This window comes from Miscanthus floridulus, chromosome 5 (genome assembly GCF_019320115.1).
Source record: "Miscanthus floridulus cultivar M001 chromosome 5, ASM1932011v1, whole genome shotgun sequence".
Classification (NCBI taxonomy): domain Eukaryota; kingdom Viridiplantae; phylum Streptophyta; class Magnoliopsida; order Poales; family Poaceae; genus Miscanthus; species Miscanthus floridulus.
The window spans coordinates 118,963,061-118,981,755 of NC_089584.1; positions in this window are offsets into that span (position 1 = coordinate 118,963,061).

An 18,695-nucleotide genomic window follows, 5' to 3' on the forward strand; every position below is an offset into this window, starting at 1 on the left:
ATAGCAAATAGTAAGTACCATTGGATTCTCCATTAATTATATTTTCATAGTATATGTCGACGAAATCTGGTCAGCAGTCTACCGAGGGGTATATCCACTGTAGTAGATAAATCGATGGGGGTGCGCGTGATACGAACTAGATTGTAATACAAGCACCGAGATATAAGATTTAGACAGGTTCGGCCGTCAGTGTGACGTAATACCTATACACTGTATTCTGATGTATTGCATTGAGATGTATGTCGATGTCTACTAGGGAACCCCTGCCTCTCCTTATATACTCTGGAGAGGTAGGGTTACAAAGAAGGTATCATATTTGATACTATACAATATCTTGCGGTGCACGTCGATCAGTGCCTTGCATGCCTTGTTCTTGTGGGTTGGGCTACCTCTGATAGTGCGGCCCATGTCTTGTCTTGTGGATATCAGGCGTCATATCCCCCACAGCCAGTCTCCGAGCGCTTTGTATCCTTTGAGCAACGTTGTCTTGAACAAGTTCGAGCACTTTGACGTGAAACCGATCAATTTAACTAGTGATCCGAGCAGTGGAAGTCAAAGCCGACTAGTTAAACTGATGACCTAGACGGTGAAAGTCGTAGTCAACCCGTGTAACCGGTGACTTGAGCGGTGAAAGTCAATGCCGACCAATTTAACTGATTAGGAGATCTCGGACTTAGCTAAGTAAGGCTTGCTAGAAGGATGTAAGGGGCTCAAGATAAAATTTGAAAATTATTTCTCTTAGGAGAAGTGTAGCCACTTAGACTCTGTCAATAAGGAGGGTAAATCAAGAAATAAGCACTACATTCACCGTCAAGTGAAGTGTAGCCACTTAGTCCCCGGGCCTGCTGGAAGATGAAGAATGAATCTTGTAGAAGGGTCAAAGAAAAGAAATCTAAAAGCTTGCCGACGTCATCTGACATGCGCATATCAAGACCCCAAACGTGCTGCCCAAGATCAGCACCCTAATCCGAATAGCATAGAGCAGCTTGATAGCACACTGATGAGACGTAGCAAGATTCGACCACCAAGAGAGTCCTCAGTTTAGCTGACGATGCTTGCACGAAGAATTTGAGCACTAAGGAGTCCCCGGCGTAGCCGGCGATGTCCGAGCACCGAAGAGTCCCCGGCATAGCTGGTAAGCCTCCAACGTAGCTGATGATGAAGCACGGGCGATGAACAGTCCAATCAACTGGTGAGCGACGAAGTGAGCATTGAGTAGAAACGACTGACGAACAGTCCGATCAATTAGTCGGCAACGAAGTCCATGAACCTACTGGTTCGACCAGTTGATCGATGGAGAAGTTTGAGCACCAGGTGGTCCGATCACCTAGACGATGATCCTGCAATACAAATATGTAGAACGGGTAGTATATGTTGTAAAAATATATGAACTCCAGAGAAGAATCAGCAATGGTAATAAAATAGTGTATGTAGCTCGACGATCAGTTGGTGTGAACACTTAGTGTTATTCTGAAGATGTATTTATATTTAATATAAATCGCTCGACCAGTTAGTATGTAGTTGGGTCTCCAGCCCTAGCTAGCCTATTAACCATAACATAGAGCGTAGAGCCCGTGTGCGCGTAGGAAGAACAAAGCGTCGCTAAGGAGCCGCTACCGACCACCCATAATGCAGAGGGCAAACACTCGTGCACGTGTAGGGAGAAGTCGGAGATAGAGCCGTCTCTGGGGATATCCGAACATCAATATGACTGTTCGGGGATTCATCTTAGACTTAGTTGTATGTCATCTTTAAGATGGTATACATGAAAGAAAATTATTTGGAGAGCAAACATGGAGAAAACAGCTCGGAGAAACATTATGGCGATATACGAAGATTGAAGAATATTTAGAAAAATATTAAAGCGTGACTTAGCTTTAGACAGAATGTCTGGTCGGCGGCGTATGGAGTTATCTGGTCGGCATTGACGAAGTTGCTCGACGCTCAAGCTTTTTGAACTGTCGTTATGGCGTGGGTCGTGGTTGTAATGACGTCGTTCTTCGCGACGATCATGAAAGCTCTAGTTTGGTTTTGGTTAATTGATGAAATCCTAAGTGCTAACCTAATTTATCAAAGTGATTATGAGATAGGTAGCACTACTCCAAGTGGTGAAGTAAATGAAGATCATGACATGATGATGGTGATGCCATAGTGATGATCAAGTGCTTGGACTTGAAAAGAAGAAAAAGAAAAAGAAAAGGCTCAAGGCAAAGGTATAAATGGTAGGAGCTATTTTATTTTGGTGATCGAGACACTTAGTGGGTGTGATCACATTTAGGATCGATAGCCATACTATTAAGAGGGGTGAAACTCGCATCGAAATGCGGTTATTAAAGTACCACTAGATGCTCTAACTCATTGCATATGCATTTAGGATCTAGTGGAGTGCTAACACCCTTAAAAATATTTATGAAAATATGCTAACACATGTGCACAAGGTGATACACTTGGTGGTTGGCATATTTGAACAAGGGTTAGGAACTTCACCGGCGGAGTGTCCGCCCGTAGAGTGTGGACAGTCCAACGGTACCACCGGCACCCTAGATAGAAAAGTTGGAGGTCACCGTTGAAGGGTCGAGATGGTGGACTAGAGGGGGGTGAATAGTCTTTTCTAAAATTAATTGCGTTGACTAACCAAAACAAGTGTGGAATTATAACTATCGGTCTAGCCAAGACTACACCCCTCTATCTATGTTCTCTAGCACATTCCAAAGATACTAATCAAGTAACAAAGGTACCGGGCTAGCTAAAACTCACCTAACCAATTCTAGAAGCAAGGTCACACAAACCTATGCCACTAATACTTTAAGCAACAAGGGAGCTCCTACACATGCTAGTAAGCAAAAGCACAAAGCTAACTAATGCTCACTAGCAATGCTCAATAACAAGGTAACCAATGCCAAATTAGAGAGCGCAATTACTTAGCTACACAAACTAAGTAATATGACTAACAAGGTTACACAAATCAAATTAGCCACGTAAGGGAGTTACTTCTATGCTACATAAGCAAGAAGGTAACTAGCAAGCTACATAAGCTAACTAATTACAAAAGCAACAACACAAGCTCAATGTATATGAAAGTAATCGCAAGCTTGTGTAACGGGGATGCAAACCAACGGGAAGAACAAGGTTGACACGGTGATTTTTCTCCTGAGGTTCACGTGTTTGCCAACACGCTAGTCCCCGTTGTGTCGACCGCTCACTTGGTGGTTCAGTGGCTAATTAGCATCACCCGCCAAGCCCACACGTCAGGCACCGCAAGAATCTACCCCGGAAGTGAGGGTAGCTCAATGACACGCTTTACTAAAGTTGCTCTTCGTGGCTCCCGCGGGGCGAGCACAATGCCCCTCACAAGCTCTTCTCCGGAGCGCCGCACAAGCTTCTTGCGGGCTTCGACGGAGACCACCACCAAGCCGTCTAGGAGGACGCGATAGTTAGAAACAGACCAGACGCTGAGCCTCAGCGTTCGATCGAGTATAGTAAGCATCCTCTGACAACCGGACGCATCCGGTCACACCGGACCGGACGCAGCCAGTGTTCGATCGACTGTAGTACCGAACACCGTGTTTTCTGATTCACACCGAACGTGTCCGGTGTGGCGACCGGACACGTCTGGTCGCTGAGTACGTCGCCAAATACTGGACGTGTTCGGTCTCCATACTAGACGCGTCCGGTCACACTGTGACCAGCGCGACTAACTCCTCTTTGACTCTAACTTCTTCACCCTTGCTCAAATGTGCCAACCACTAAGTGTATCACCTTATGCACATGTGTTAGCATATTTTCACAAACATTTTTAAGGGTGTTAGCCACTCAACTTGCCACGCCACTCGATCCTAGCGACGATGCAAAGTTAGATCACTCGAGTGGCACTCGATGACCGATATGCAAACAAGTTTGCCCCTCTTGATAGTATGGCCATCTATCCTAAACCCGGTCATAAACTTCTCTACACAACTATGACCGGTAAAATGAAATGCCCTAGGTTATACCTTTGCCTTTTGTATTCCATTCCATCTCCTCCAATGTCGATGCAACACATGCACCAACACGATCAACAATGATATGATCCACTTCATATCATCACATGATCATATTGGTTCATCGATCTTGACTTTACTTGCTCTTCACCGTTGCCATCGTTCATTGGCGTCAAGTCTTGCTCAAGCTTCATCGCCATGTGGTCAATCACTCCAAAGCCTTCGACTTGCCCTTCACGCTTGCAACCGGTCCATCAAGCCAAGTCTTGTCTTGATCTTCTCCACCTTGATCACATGACTCAGTGTCATGTCTCATGTGCATTTAAGCTCCTTCATCATCACATGTGTGAGCTTTGCAACATCTCTAAGCCATTTTCACCTTCATGGCATATGTTGCTCACACACATGTACCTATGGACTAATCACCTGTGTATCTCGCATAAACATAATTAGTCCACCTAGGTTGTCACTTAATTACCAAAACCAAACAAGGACCTTTCAATCTCCTCCTTTTTGGTAATTGATGACAACTCTACAAAGATATAGAAATTAAGCTCTTTTGGATTCATGTTGCTTGCCCAAGCAATTTTACCATGTGTAAATGATTTTGGACAAGTACCATAAACCCGAGATGGTAGTATTAGCTCCCCCTACATATGTGCTAGAGTATTTGATTTGAAGCTCGCACATATGCATAGATTAAAATTGTGGGAGAGTAATTACTACAAAATGATGCTAAGGTGTATAGAATAAACCTTTGAAGCGTGTACCAATCGGAGTTGCACCTTTAAGTTCATCCTTAGCACCATGGTTAGCTAGATATCACTTAGAAATAAAAGCACTAGATACCTTGTTTGATCAATATTAAAAGCAAGGTACTAGCATTACTTGAAAAGCATACCAAGTGTCTAGCTATCATCCTATGCATGCTAGTTATCAAATCATCATTCAAGTTCTACAACTAGCATACACCACACAAACATGCATATTGAATTTGAAAGCTTATGCAATGCAAGCAAGCACATGAATATGCACATATCAAATGTAATCAATCAAAGTTTATGAGCTTGCTCCCCCTACTTGTGTGCTTCTCTTGTCCAAGAATTTTGATCCATCTCTTTTCTTCAATGTTGCTCCCTCTTTGTCCATGTCCATGTCCAACCTCTATTTCTTTTATATCATAAGTCTAGAGCATATGTAGGGGGACCTCTATTTCTCTCCTTGTACAATCTTAATCTCTCCCCATTCAATCAAGCTTTCATATCTTTGTACATTTTCTCCCCTGTTGTCATCAATTTCCATAAAAGGTGTGCTTCTTATTGATGCAAATGTATGTATTTGGGGTAGATGGTTGAGGCTTGAATCTTGTATTTTTATGGACATCACTTGATTGTTGGAATGACACCACTTGAAGATACCACTTGTAACTTATACCACTTGTATCTTGTGTAGGGCTTCTTGAGATACCACACATAAGATTTTTGATCTTGATATCAATTTGTGGGACACCTCCCCCTATGTGATAGCATGGGTCATCCATTTAATACACTTGAGCTCTTGTAGGTGAGGGATGCATTCTTCATTTGATGATCACTTAAAGTTGAGGATCATTTGTGGAACCATCGTCTTTCATGGTTGATATTATATATAGATGTAATACCACTTGTATGAAGTAGATACCACTTGAAAGAATCTTCTAGTTTGGAACCACTTGTTTGATTTATCAATAAAGACCATTTCTTGAACATTTGCTATCTTCATGAGTACCACTTATAGGATATCACTTGTGAGTTGATCTAGACAATATTTGTAGTTTCTTGATAAAATACTTGAGTCTAGATACCACTTGAAACATACAAACTAGATATCCATTTGCATTATTGTCTTGTGCTTGTACTTGTACTCTTATCACTATCATGAGCTTCTATGATTGACTTGAACTAAATTAATTTGCCTAAGCTTCCAAGTCCGGTTTGAACCAATGACAAGCTTCTTCACACCTCTTGCAAGGGTTATCTTGCCAATGTTGTACTTGTCACTTGTTAGCAATCCAAATTGAGTCAAGTACTTGGGTTTACTAGCTCATGAACAAATTCATATACTAACCACTAGATCAATTAATCATTCAAGCAATAGTGGTAGGCTATGAATTTAAACATTTCATTTGTTATGCATGATCCTATGAAGTATGTACTATATGCACTAACTGTATACTAGTAAGGGATAAAATGATCATGCACATTACAATGATACCTTTGCTATGTTGGAGTAGAGGATAGTCACATAGATTCCAATTCATTACTCCAATAGCAATATGAAGTCCAATTATAAGCTTGGTGAAGACCAATAGATACCATGTTGAATTTCATTCTTCACCCATATGAAATGAATACCACTTATGATCAAGTGTACTTTCTTGTTGTGGTTGACTTGCTTTATATTTTGATCTTTGCTTGCATGAGAGCATCAATTTGAGAATACCACTTGAAATACCATGACTAGCTCTCTTTTGGGTGTTGCTTGCTTTTCTTGATCAATCCTTTTGATTGCTTCAACTAAGCATCTCAAATGTTCCTTGGATCACTACTTCCATATTAGCTTTCCAAGTACCACACTTGGTTCACCTACACATAGGTGGCAAGCCCCTACACTAGGGAGAAGTGACCTCTCTCCAAGAACCATTGTTGATACTCATTTGAAATAACTTGATTGGTTGATCCAAGTGATGGACTTAACTTGATGAGTAACCTTGATTCCTTCTTTAAATCCTTTTTTTCTTCTTGTTTAAGTCCTTTTCTTTCTACCAAATGATTTCCAATAGTCACTATAACTTAAACTTTCATCTTCATCTTGAGTTTGATCTTGATCTTTTAATTTGAGTACCGAATATGTGCAAAGTACACTCCACAATCAAATAGCCTTGTACTCTTTGCTTGTCATGCTTCTAGATCATCTCAAAACCAAACTTAGGTACCTCAAACACTTATAAACATATTTCCAACTTGAGGACCTTTCAATCAAAGTGACTCTAGATCAATCCAACGTTTATCACTTTTCTGACAGATTTTGTACCCTTCAAAGAAATAAGCATATCTCCCAAAGTACAAATCCAAATACCACAAAATTTGGTGAAGATGTTCTTTACAAAGTTATCTAGCAGCTGTAAAAATTTGAGCTTCATTTGACTTCTAGATTGCTGCCATATATCAATTCTTCTACCACTGCTACATGCTGAAAACTGCTGCACTATAGCTGACAAGATCCACTCCAAAACTGAAGCATTTCTTATCCAATTCTCATGAAAATTTTACAGCATCTTATACCATAAGTCTAGAGCATGTATACCAATTTTCATGCTAATCCAATAAGTTTTGATTACTCAAACATGGCTAAGATCACAGCTAGCTCAGATTCTCAATTATAGGACGGATTTCAACAATTGAGCTATACTTCATCAAATATGAATCAAACTTGAAACTAACTTGTTTAAATACTTTCATAAGACATATATCCATTCAAACCACTTACTAAAAGTCATCTCATGAATTTATCCAACACAAATCAATCCAAACTTGACTACTAATCAATTATCCATTCAATCATCTCATAGCAAGCAACATTGCATATTTATCCAATTCAATCAACTCATATGCACCCAAATGAAATGATCAACAAGAGATATACCTTGGTTAGCTCATGATCATACAACTAGCAAGCTTCAACTCAATTATTTGCAAGTCATCAAATATATTCAATGAATCACCAACAACTTGAACTTGACACTTGTATGTTATAGCACATTTGGACTTCACTTAATTTTCCCTTGGCATTGGGTTTAGATGTGCACTAAGCTTCATAACTTGATTCAACATATGATGAACAATGTGAGATTAATTGAATCAAGTCTCTAATGCCAATGGTACCTACAATCAATCATCCACTTTTTGATGGTACCCAAACAAGTTTGGGTCCTCTTAAGTTAGGAGCAACATATCTAGGCATAGCCTTAGTATGAATAGCGAGATGTTTTGCAATTGCAACCAATAAGGTACCATTGCCATCCTTTCTAAGCACATTATTATCAATAATTGAAGTAGGCTTAGAAATATCACCTAGGGGACATGAATGTGCCATGTGTCCCATTTCCCGGCATGAGTAGCACTTTCTCTTTGATTGAGCCTTCTCTTCTTTGCTCATGTGGTGCTTATCATTGCCTTGCCTCTCATGGATTGCTTGAGCCTTCTTCTCAAGCTTGGTAGGATACTTAGAGGCAAAGTGTCCCGTACTTCCACACTTGAAGCACTTGATGTGAGCATAATCTTTCTTCTCATCTTTATTCTTGCTCATCATCTTGGCATCTTGAGTTTGCATTGGATGCCTCGCCTTTCCACCCCTTCTTGTTTTCTTCTTCTTTATCATCAAGTCACCACCATCTTCATGGTTGATCTTGATTTGAACTTGGGGTGTCTTCTCTTGCTCAACTTGTGGCTTTGGTTGAGGCTTCACTAATTGCTTCACCAATTGCTTGGTTGGGCACATTGAGGTAAGATGACCCCAAGTGTGGCACTTGAAGCACTTCACATGCCTTAGCCTCTCTTCTTCTTTCTTCTGTCGCAGAACCGACCAATTTATAAGAGTACAAGTACAATGGCAGCCCGCAAGCAGTCGCACTGTCATACTTGAACCCATATAAACCCGGTAGTCCGTCGAGTACCACGATGGGTCTCGATAAATGATTTACAACAACCAAGATCATACATGATTCAACATACATGCCATATATTACATAAAGTTCACAGATACATTTTCGTCATCAGAGTACGAATAGAAGTTATTACAAACCGAGTTTGATAGATAAAGCGGAAGCAATTAAGTTCAAAAATAAAGTTTCCAACATAGTTTGATACAGTGCCAAGTAGGATCACGGTCCACAAAAGCAAGGATAGGGATTAATAAAGAAGCCTTCCCAAGGCTTACTCCTCATCCACGGTGGGATAGAAGCAACTCTTGCAATAACCATAATACACAGTGCCATCTGCAACAATGGGAAAATAAAACCCTGAGTACAAGAATATACTTAGCTAGACTTACCCATCATAAACCAGAAATAAATCGACTCCAAAGATTATGCAAGGCTGTATAAGTGGAGATAGCTTGACAACATTTTGCATAAAGGCAATTGACTTAGTTATACATTTGGGATTCCTTTATCAATTAATTATAACTATCCATCTCTAGATTAGCAACTATCTTGTGCCAAACATGTGGTATATTAGTTAAAAGCATACAATAGTAACCATAGCAGGTATTGTACTTCCATATTTATTCGAACCATCATGTTCCATAATACAGTTACTACGATGTTGGGACTAGCCAAGTTTCTCACTATCCGGGAGAGACGGTGATTCGAATCGATTTCAACCAGCTAGGAATTTATTCCTAACACAAACCTAGGCATACCGCGTGAAGGCAGCCTTAGGTCACCTTTGGTACAACTCAGGTCCACATTTCATGGGTCCATACCATGCCGCACAATCTGGGACACTAGATGCCAGGATGTTCAGGCCTAGCCTGCCCTTGGGCTCAGTCTGATCGTCCCCCAAAAGGAGCGCACAACAGAACGGGTCCCGGCCTGAGTTGAGCTACTCGGCTTCGCGGTCGGAATGAGTTATCCGGCTAGCTAAGTGAGAGGCATGCATTCAATCTTGTCAGAAGCGCCAACAACGGTACGGTCCTTAATCGACATAGACGGGGATAGATCCACACCCAAGACCTCCATGTCTTGTTGCTTCTCTATCGACATCCCGCTCGGTCTCGATTTTCTTTTACCCCATGGTTCTGTTCCACGATAGCAAATATAGCCAACCGTGCTCCGGTATCCATCTATATCTCGCAGGTGATAGGACATCACCCGACTTCTACCGGTCTAAGCATGGCTAAGCATATATTCGATCCTGGACCTATACCGGTTAAAGGTGTAATATCTAGACAAGGAATGTATATGCATCAAGTGGTGCCATTCAACTCTTATAACCTAATGCATCAATCATAAGTACTTAAGTAATCATTTGTAAAATATTGGGAGACTTAGAATGCTCCAAGGCTTGCCTCATAGAAAGGAAGTGGGGCGGTGGTCAGGACACTCCAGAAGCTCTTCAGGATTCTACTTCACGCCTTCGAGAGCTGCGACTTGAGGATTCTCCTACTGGTCCCCTTCCTCTACTTCATCGAATTCCAGCAACGTTATTTCTTCTTCCGATCCTAGATGCATGAATATGGCATAAGATATCGTGAATGCATATATGTTAACAAGTGCATCATGTTCTACTGAGTAGGTGCATATCTTTTCTTGATTATGTAACTAATTACTTCTACTTCATGTAATCATTCAAAGTTTTGACAACACAAAGTCTACCAACAGTTTAAGCATACAAAATACATCCAAGAAAATATAATGGTGAAGCCCAAACTATTTCTTTATATGACTTTATTATTTTATTTGGATACCTAGGTTAAATAATAAATATATATCAAATGTGCATCAAAAATTCTTAAAAATTTATAGTGCCTTACTAATGCTACCAAAAGACTACTGTAAAAGTTTCATGCTGTTTTATTCAGTAAAACACCCTATACAAAAAAGACAAAGCATTCTGGTGTCCATTTGTACTTCTCATCTTTCTGAAGTAGCCTGGTCATAGGCTTAGATATCTTTGAGAAATCTGGAATGAAACGACGATAATATCCTGCTAACCCTAGAAAACTCCGAACTTCATGAATCAAAGTTGGGGCTTTCCAATCCATGACCTCTTGTACTTTCGATGGGTCTACCGAGATTCCATCCCTTGATAAGATGTGACCTAAGAAAGGTACTTTGCTCAACCAAAATTCACACTTGCTAAATTTCGCATATAGCTTATGCTCCCTCAATCTGGATAAAACAATCCTCAGATGCTCTTCATGATCTGACTCATTTTATGAATAAATCAATATATCATTTATAAACACGACCACGAACTTGTCGAGCTCGGGCATGAATACCGAGTTTATCAGGTACATGAAGTAGGCTAGAGCATTTGTTAGTTCGAAAGACATAACCAAATACTCGTACAAGCCATATCTAGTAGAGAAAGCAGTTTTAGGTATGTCCTCTGGTCTGATCTTTATCTGATGGTAGCCTGATCTCAAGTCAATTTTAGAGAATACCTTTGCCTTCGCTAGCTGATCGAACAAGATGTCGATGCGAGGCAACGGATATTTGTTCTTGATGGTCACAACATTGAGTGGTCTGTAATCTACACATATTCTCAGTGACTTGTCCTTCTTTTTTACAAACAAGGTTGGACATCCCCACGGAGATGAGCTAGGTTGAATAAGACCCTTGTCCAATAGATCTTGCAATTGAACCTTAAGTTCCGCTAACTCATTGGGTGGCATCCTATAGGGCTTTCTTGATATGGGTGCTGTACCTGGTACCAACTCAATCTTAAATTCCACCTCCCTATCAGATGGTAAGCCTGGTAATTCTTCTGGAAATACATTCGGAAACTCACAAACCACGAGGATATCACAAAGTGTGGTGGTTTGGATAGCACAAGCTAAATGTTGGAGTTCGAAATTGTGGGAGAGTGGTACTAGAAAAGCATTCCCTCCCATGGGTTCTCTCACATAATAGTATGGGTGCTAGTGTCAATAAGAACACCATGATCCTTCATCCAATTCATGCCTAAGATTACACTTATTGATAACCCGGGCAATATTATCAAATCCATTGTGTACTCCCTCCCTTGTATAGAGATGAGCACATTTTTTACTATCTTTTTGGTAGAAATAGTACCCCCTGCTAAACTTATATTATAACCCCCTTTGCTTACTTCAATTATTTCTTGATCATGTCTAGATGCAAATGCTTGACTCATAAATGAATGAGAAGCTCCCGAATCAAATAAAACAACAGCGGGATGCTTGTTGACGAGAAACATACCAGCCGTGACAACTTCTCTAGCGGGCACTTCCTCAACAGCGGTATAATGCACGTATCCCAGACGTGCCCTTGCGTTCGCCTGCCTCTGATTGTTCTGATTTGGGTTGCCATTCTTCTTGGGGTGGGGGCATTCCTTGGCCCAATGACCCATTTGGTTGTAGTTGAAACATGGCTGATTATTCCTAGGTCCTGTGGAGCTTCCCTGACTGCCAGTCCCTTTTGGTAAGGCAATAGTGAATGCCTTACGAAATGGTTTTTATGGCCTGTTATTCTGAGCTTTAGGTGGTGGAGGCCTAAACTTGGGTATAGGTGGATAGAATTATGGCCTAGCTGTGATAGGCGCTTTTGACTGTGAAGATCCGGAGGCACCTGCCTCATATGCCCTCTTGCGACCCTTAGCAACCGCATGCATGTTATTGTGGTTCTCTTGGGTCAAGGCATCACTAATAAACTCATTGTATGTGGCACACCTAGAATTGGCCATGGTCTTCATCAGTTTGGTACCCAGACCCCGCTTGAAACTCTCTATCTTTTTCTCTTCAGTATCCACAAAACCTGGAGCATATCTAGACAGCTTGTTGAATGCGTGCATATATTCTGTGAGGGTCTTCGTTCCTTGAGTGAGCCTCATAAATTCAGCCGCTTTCATGCGCATTAGGCCCAGGGGAATATGATGTCCCCTAAAAGCCAGCTTGAACTGTTCCTAGGTCACTCACGCATTAGCAGGCAGAGACGACAAGAAATGTGTCCACCAGATCCCTGCTGGTCCTTGCAGCTGATGAGAAGCATACTCAGCTTTCAGATGCTCTGTGACCCTCAGCAGACGAAATTTTTGCTTAATGGTGTTGAGCCACTCGTCAGCCTGCAGTGGTTCCTCAGCCACCTTGAAGATTGGAGGCTTTGTATCCAGAAATTCCTTGAATGTACTGTGCTGATTTGGCTCAGCCCCTGGTTGATGTGGGTGGCCACGAGCGGTGTTTTGCGCGATGAGGTGCAAAGCTTCTTCCATTGTCCTTTGGCTCCCCAAGAACTGGGTAAAGAACTCCTGAGCGGACGGTGGCGGTGGGGGTGGCAAGTCATCATTATTGCCATCCTAGCTGCCACCAGCTCCAGCACGGGTGCGCGTCATCTGCGAGGTTACAACAATAAGCGATTATTGGTTAATGCCACAAGATTGCAGATGAATCATAATCCTGCCAAACTGAAATTACAGGAGAAAATTCTCAAATTCACAATAAAAACAGAGGCATAACAATTCATTCTCGCAACATGACATCACCAATTTGATCGCTCGTCGGACTCACAGCACGTTAATATCCAAATTAGGAGCTTAGATAGATCAACTGGAATTAGAGTTTTAACTGAACGTGCGATAGTCATGCAAATAACCATATTACATGATAGTTCAAATCACCAATACTAAATCCAAACTACAGGTCCATTACATAACCAACGGTGATACATTAAGTACTTATACTAAGTACTATGTGATCTAATCCTTGTCATGATCACTATTGACGTCAGAGATAGGATCATCTCCTTCCTCAGGCTCCTCATCATCATCCTCTTCCATATCTAGACCATCCTCTTCCCCATCAAGGATAGGGTTCAGCTGGTTGTTCAAATAGTGCACTTCATGCTGAAGATTCATTACTTGAAGTTGAGCTTGTGCAAGCTGTTGCTGTAGGCTCCTTTCAGCATGATCCTAAGCATGGCTCATGTCGTGGTGCCTATCTCGCTCTATCCTTATGTTAGCGACACGATTTTCTGCTACATCACGCTGACGTCTAGCTGTGGACACCTCCGCACTAGCGATTTCTAACTGCTCCCGTAGTCCTGTAAGTACAACTTGATCATTAGCTCTGGCTTCTTGAGCTGCTGCTCTCTGCTGATCCACTTGTTCCATTTGGGCATAAAGAGCGCCCAAAGCTTCATAAGCTTGGTCAGATTCCCTTCGGGCTTTACTTGCGGCTTTCTTTTGCTTGCTCACCCACTTCTTGAGCTTGTTTTGCGCAGCTTCAGCTCTCATGAGTTTGTCCATGCAGGTGGCGTATGATTCTTGCCAGAAATCCCTAGTGTCCTGACGTGCACAAAACATCTTCATCATGGCAAATATTGCACTCATGGAAGGACTAGAGCTATTCACGCGCTCATCCCGATCTCTGATCAAAGCATTTTGGCTTTGTTGTTCCCAATTTGTGGTGGATGGGTCCACCCATGGAAACACACTCGCTGCACTGCCGGTAAGTGCATCTCCATGTTGCTGACAGATTTGACTTAACATCTCGAAGGCCACTACTTGGGCAGCCTCCCAAGGAGTCTTCCCTTCCAATTCTGCCTTCCACTCCTGCCAGAAGGGCGATTGTGTGTGGGCTAGAATAGTGAGCCGCACCTCGTACCATGGCTGTCCTTCCACGTACTCTTCGATCCAATGATACTGGGGCAGTTCATGGTACCCCGCAAAGTGCAGAACTCTCCACAAGAGGGTAGGTGTTCCAAAAACATTCAGGAAATTCTCACATCCGACGGGTGTTGCCATCTGTACCATCAACATGTACACTTGGTGAGACAAGGCCATAATGGATAAGAGTTACATAACCGAGTAAGAATTTTATAAGGGGAGGAACAATTTAATTATGTGAATGGTAATTATCATGATGCATGCTTGTTCCGTATGTCCTCACAAACTTAGGAAAAATTTGTTTCTAACGGTAGACACGGTGGCATACATACATTCTCTCATATATCGCGTAACTAGTCGAGCTACACGTTTCGTTGTTAGTGTACCTGCATAAAATTTCATTTCAGCCCAAACCCATAATGAAATATGCAGAATATAAATTTAAATACTTCCATATATGTATATCCATACATATACTTCTGTATCAAGCTACCCGACAATAATTTAAACCCACAATTAAATACGTACCATATACACATGAAAGCATGCATACATAGCCGTACCAAAGCTAACTCTCCCCGACCGAATGCTCATATCTTGCGATCATACACTCATCATCTTACCTTGGCGTAGAGGCAGTTGATCCATACATTACCATTCCAATGAATGGCATCTATACAATAGCACGCCGTATGGACGACGAAGTAAAAACCCCCATGTTAGTACTTAAATAGCCACCTAATAGTCCTTAGTTTAGGCATAAGGAAAGTGATCATTGGCACACTTTAGATTTTAAATACCTATTAATATAACTATTAGTTGCTAGAGAAGGGTTTTTGGAAAAACAAAAACTTTTGTTTTAATTACACATGTGACAATTAACGTTAAATCTTGCTCTGATGCCAGCTGTCGCAGAACCGACCAATTTATAAGAGTATAAGTACAATGGCAGCCCGCAAGCGGTCGCACTGTCATACTTGAACACATATAAACCCGGTAGTTCGTCGAGTACCACGACGGGTCTCGATAAATGATTTACAACAACCAAGATCGTACATGATTCAACATACATGCCACATATTATATAAAGTTCACAGATACATTTTCATCATCAGAGTACGAATAGAAGTTATTACAAACCAAGTTTGATAGATAAAGCGGAAGCAATTAAGTTCGAAAATAAAGTTTTCAACATAATTTGATACAGTGCCAAGTAGGATCACGGTCCACAAAAGCAAGGATAGGGATTAATAAAGAAGCCTACCCAAGGCTTACTCCTCATCCATGGCGGGATAGAAGCAACTCTTGCAATAACCATGATACACAGTGCCATCTGCAACAATGGGAAAATAAAACCCTGAGTATAAGAAGGTACTCAGCTAGACTTACCCATCATAAACCAGAAATAAATCGACTCCAAGGATTATGCAAGGCTGTATAAGTGGAGATAGCTTGACAACATTTTGCATAAAGGCAATTGACTTAGTTGTACATTTGGGATTCCTTTATCAATTAATTATAATTATCCATCTCTAAATTAGCAACTATCCTGTGCCAAACATGTGGTATATCAGTTAAAAGCATACAATAGTAACCATAGTAGGTATTGTACTTCTATATTTATTCGAACCATCATGTTCCATAACACAGTTACTACGATGTTGGGACTAGCCAAGTTTCTCACTATCCGGGAGAGACGGCGATTCGAATCGATTTCAACCAGCTGGGAATTTATTCCTAACACAAACCCAGGCATACCGCGCGAAGGCAGCCTTAGGTCACCTTTGGTACAACTCAGATCCACATTTCGCGGGTCTGTACCGTGCCGCACAATCTAGGACACCAGATGCTAGGACGTTTAGGCCTAGCCTACCCTTGGGCTCAGTCTGATCGTCCCCTGGAAGGAGCACACAACAGAACGGGTCTCGGCCTGAGTTGAGCTACTCGGCTTCGCGGTCGGAACGAGTTATCTGGCCAGCTAAGTGAGAGGCATGTGTTCAATCTTGTCAGAAGCGCCAACAATGGTATGGTCCTTAATCGACACAGACGGGGATAGATCCACACCCAAGACCTCCATGTCTTGTTGCTTCTCTCGCCCGGTCTCGATTTTCTTTTACCCCATGGTTCTGTTCCACGATAGCAAATATAGCCAACCGTGCTCTGGTATCCATCTATATCTCGCAGGTGACAGGACATCACTCGACTTCTACCGGTCTAAGCATGGCTAAGCATATATTCGATCCTGGACCTATACCGGTTAAAGGTGTAATATCTGGACAAGGAATGTATATGCATCAAGTGGTGCCATTCAACTCTAATAACCTAATGCATCAATCATAAGTACTTAAGTAATCATTTGTAAAATATTGAGAGACTTAGAATGCTCCAGGGCTTGCCTCGCAGAAAGGAAGTGGGGCGGTGGTCAGGACACTCTGGAAGCTCTTTAGGATTCTGCTCCACGCCTTCGGGAGCTGCGACTTGAGGATTCTCCTGCTGGTCCCCTTCCTCTACTTCATCGAATTCCAGCAACGTTATTTCTTCCTCCGATCCTAGATGCATGAATATGGCATAAGATATCGTGAATGCATATATGTTAACAAGTGCATCATGTTCTACTGAGTAGGTGCATATCTCTTCTTGATTATGTAACTAATTACTTCTACTTTATGTAATCATTCAAAGTTTTGACAACACGAAGTCTACCAACAGTTTAAGCATACAAAATACATCCAAGAAAATATAATGGTGAAGCCCAAACTATTTCTTTATATGCCTTTATTATTTTATTTGGATACCTAGGTTAAATAATAAATATATATCAAATGTGCATAAAAAATTCTTAAAAATTTATAGTGCCTTACTAATGCTACCAAAAGACTACTGTAAAAGTTTCATGCTGTTTTATTCAGTAAAACACCCTATACAAAAAAGACAAAGCATAAATGCTTAAAATAGTATAAATAGAAAACCCTAGTGAAAAGTGTCAAGCAATAGATTTCCTATTTTTCTTAGCATCCTTATGGTACTAGGATTACCCCCAACAAATTTCATGAATTTGGATTCATAATTAATTTATAAAAATTCATACAAGGATTAACTATTTATAAAAGAAAAATCTATAACTATAAATCTACACATGCACTGATCCTCAAATTTTTACCAGAGCTCATACATGACAAGAATAGCTAACCACAAAAATTTCATAATTTTTGGAGCACAGGAACTCTAGATATAAAATAAACAAATTTGTATGCATTCAAAAACACATTTCAAACTTCCATTTAAATCTTCCAAAATTTCTACTGTAAGTGTCAAGATCATATTTTTCTTAAATACTACACTTCCTAAGGAACACTACCAAATTTAGTGCACAATTTTGGAAGCTACCAAACTAGAGATCTAAAATTCAGAAAACACATGAAATCTGAATTCAAAATGAACTAGCTTTCAATACTGTTGTCGCTGACCGGTGGGACCCGCTGATAGGGGACCCCACACGTCATTGAGACAAGAACAGAGCAGGCGGCGCTACTCTACTGGCGCAGCCAAAGCTCACCGACGACGAACTTGCCGGTGGTGACATCATCACGAGGTGATCTACTCAACCTCGCGCACACGTTGCACTACTTGGTGGGACCTCTCGTCGAGGCTAGCGACTACGGCGGCGGCTATGGCAGGGCGGAGGTGCGGGTCGACGGTGAGACGCCGGTGGAATCCACGGTGACTCAATCAAACGCGCATACACGCATCGACACACGACTACGGAGCTATTGCACTCACTATCACTGCTAGAAGTGGTCGGAGATGTCCCGGCCACGGCGTCATGGCGCGGCGGTGAACTCCAGCGAGGCTGTGTGCGGGGGTAAAGCTTTACCAAGCACCGGCAGCGACATGGGTGGACGCAAGGAGTCGCTAGGATGATGGTGGAGGGGTTGCGGTGGCGATTGAGTAGCTAGGCACAGCTTGTGCCGTCAATGACGACAGCGGTGCTGCGGTGCCGAGGTTGCAGCTACCGCGGGCGCTGTGAACGGTGAAGGAGGAGGCAAAATGGGAAAATGAGGGCGCGGCTGAGTGCGGGCGGGTGCGGGAGAGGTTAAGGCGCGCACTGGCCTGCCTTGGCCACACGCGGCGAGGCGCCGGTGATGCGCGGTCGGCCGCTGGCTCCATGCGGCGCGCAAAGCCTGCCGGTGGTCGGCCATTGAATCGCCCGTTCAGTTCATTCAGTGATGCGATGCAGTGCCTGATGACGTGTTTTGACGGTGAATTATCTGCTAAACCGAAGCTCCAAAGTGCAAACGATCTACATGACTTGTGTAGTCCTATGTACCAG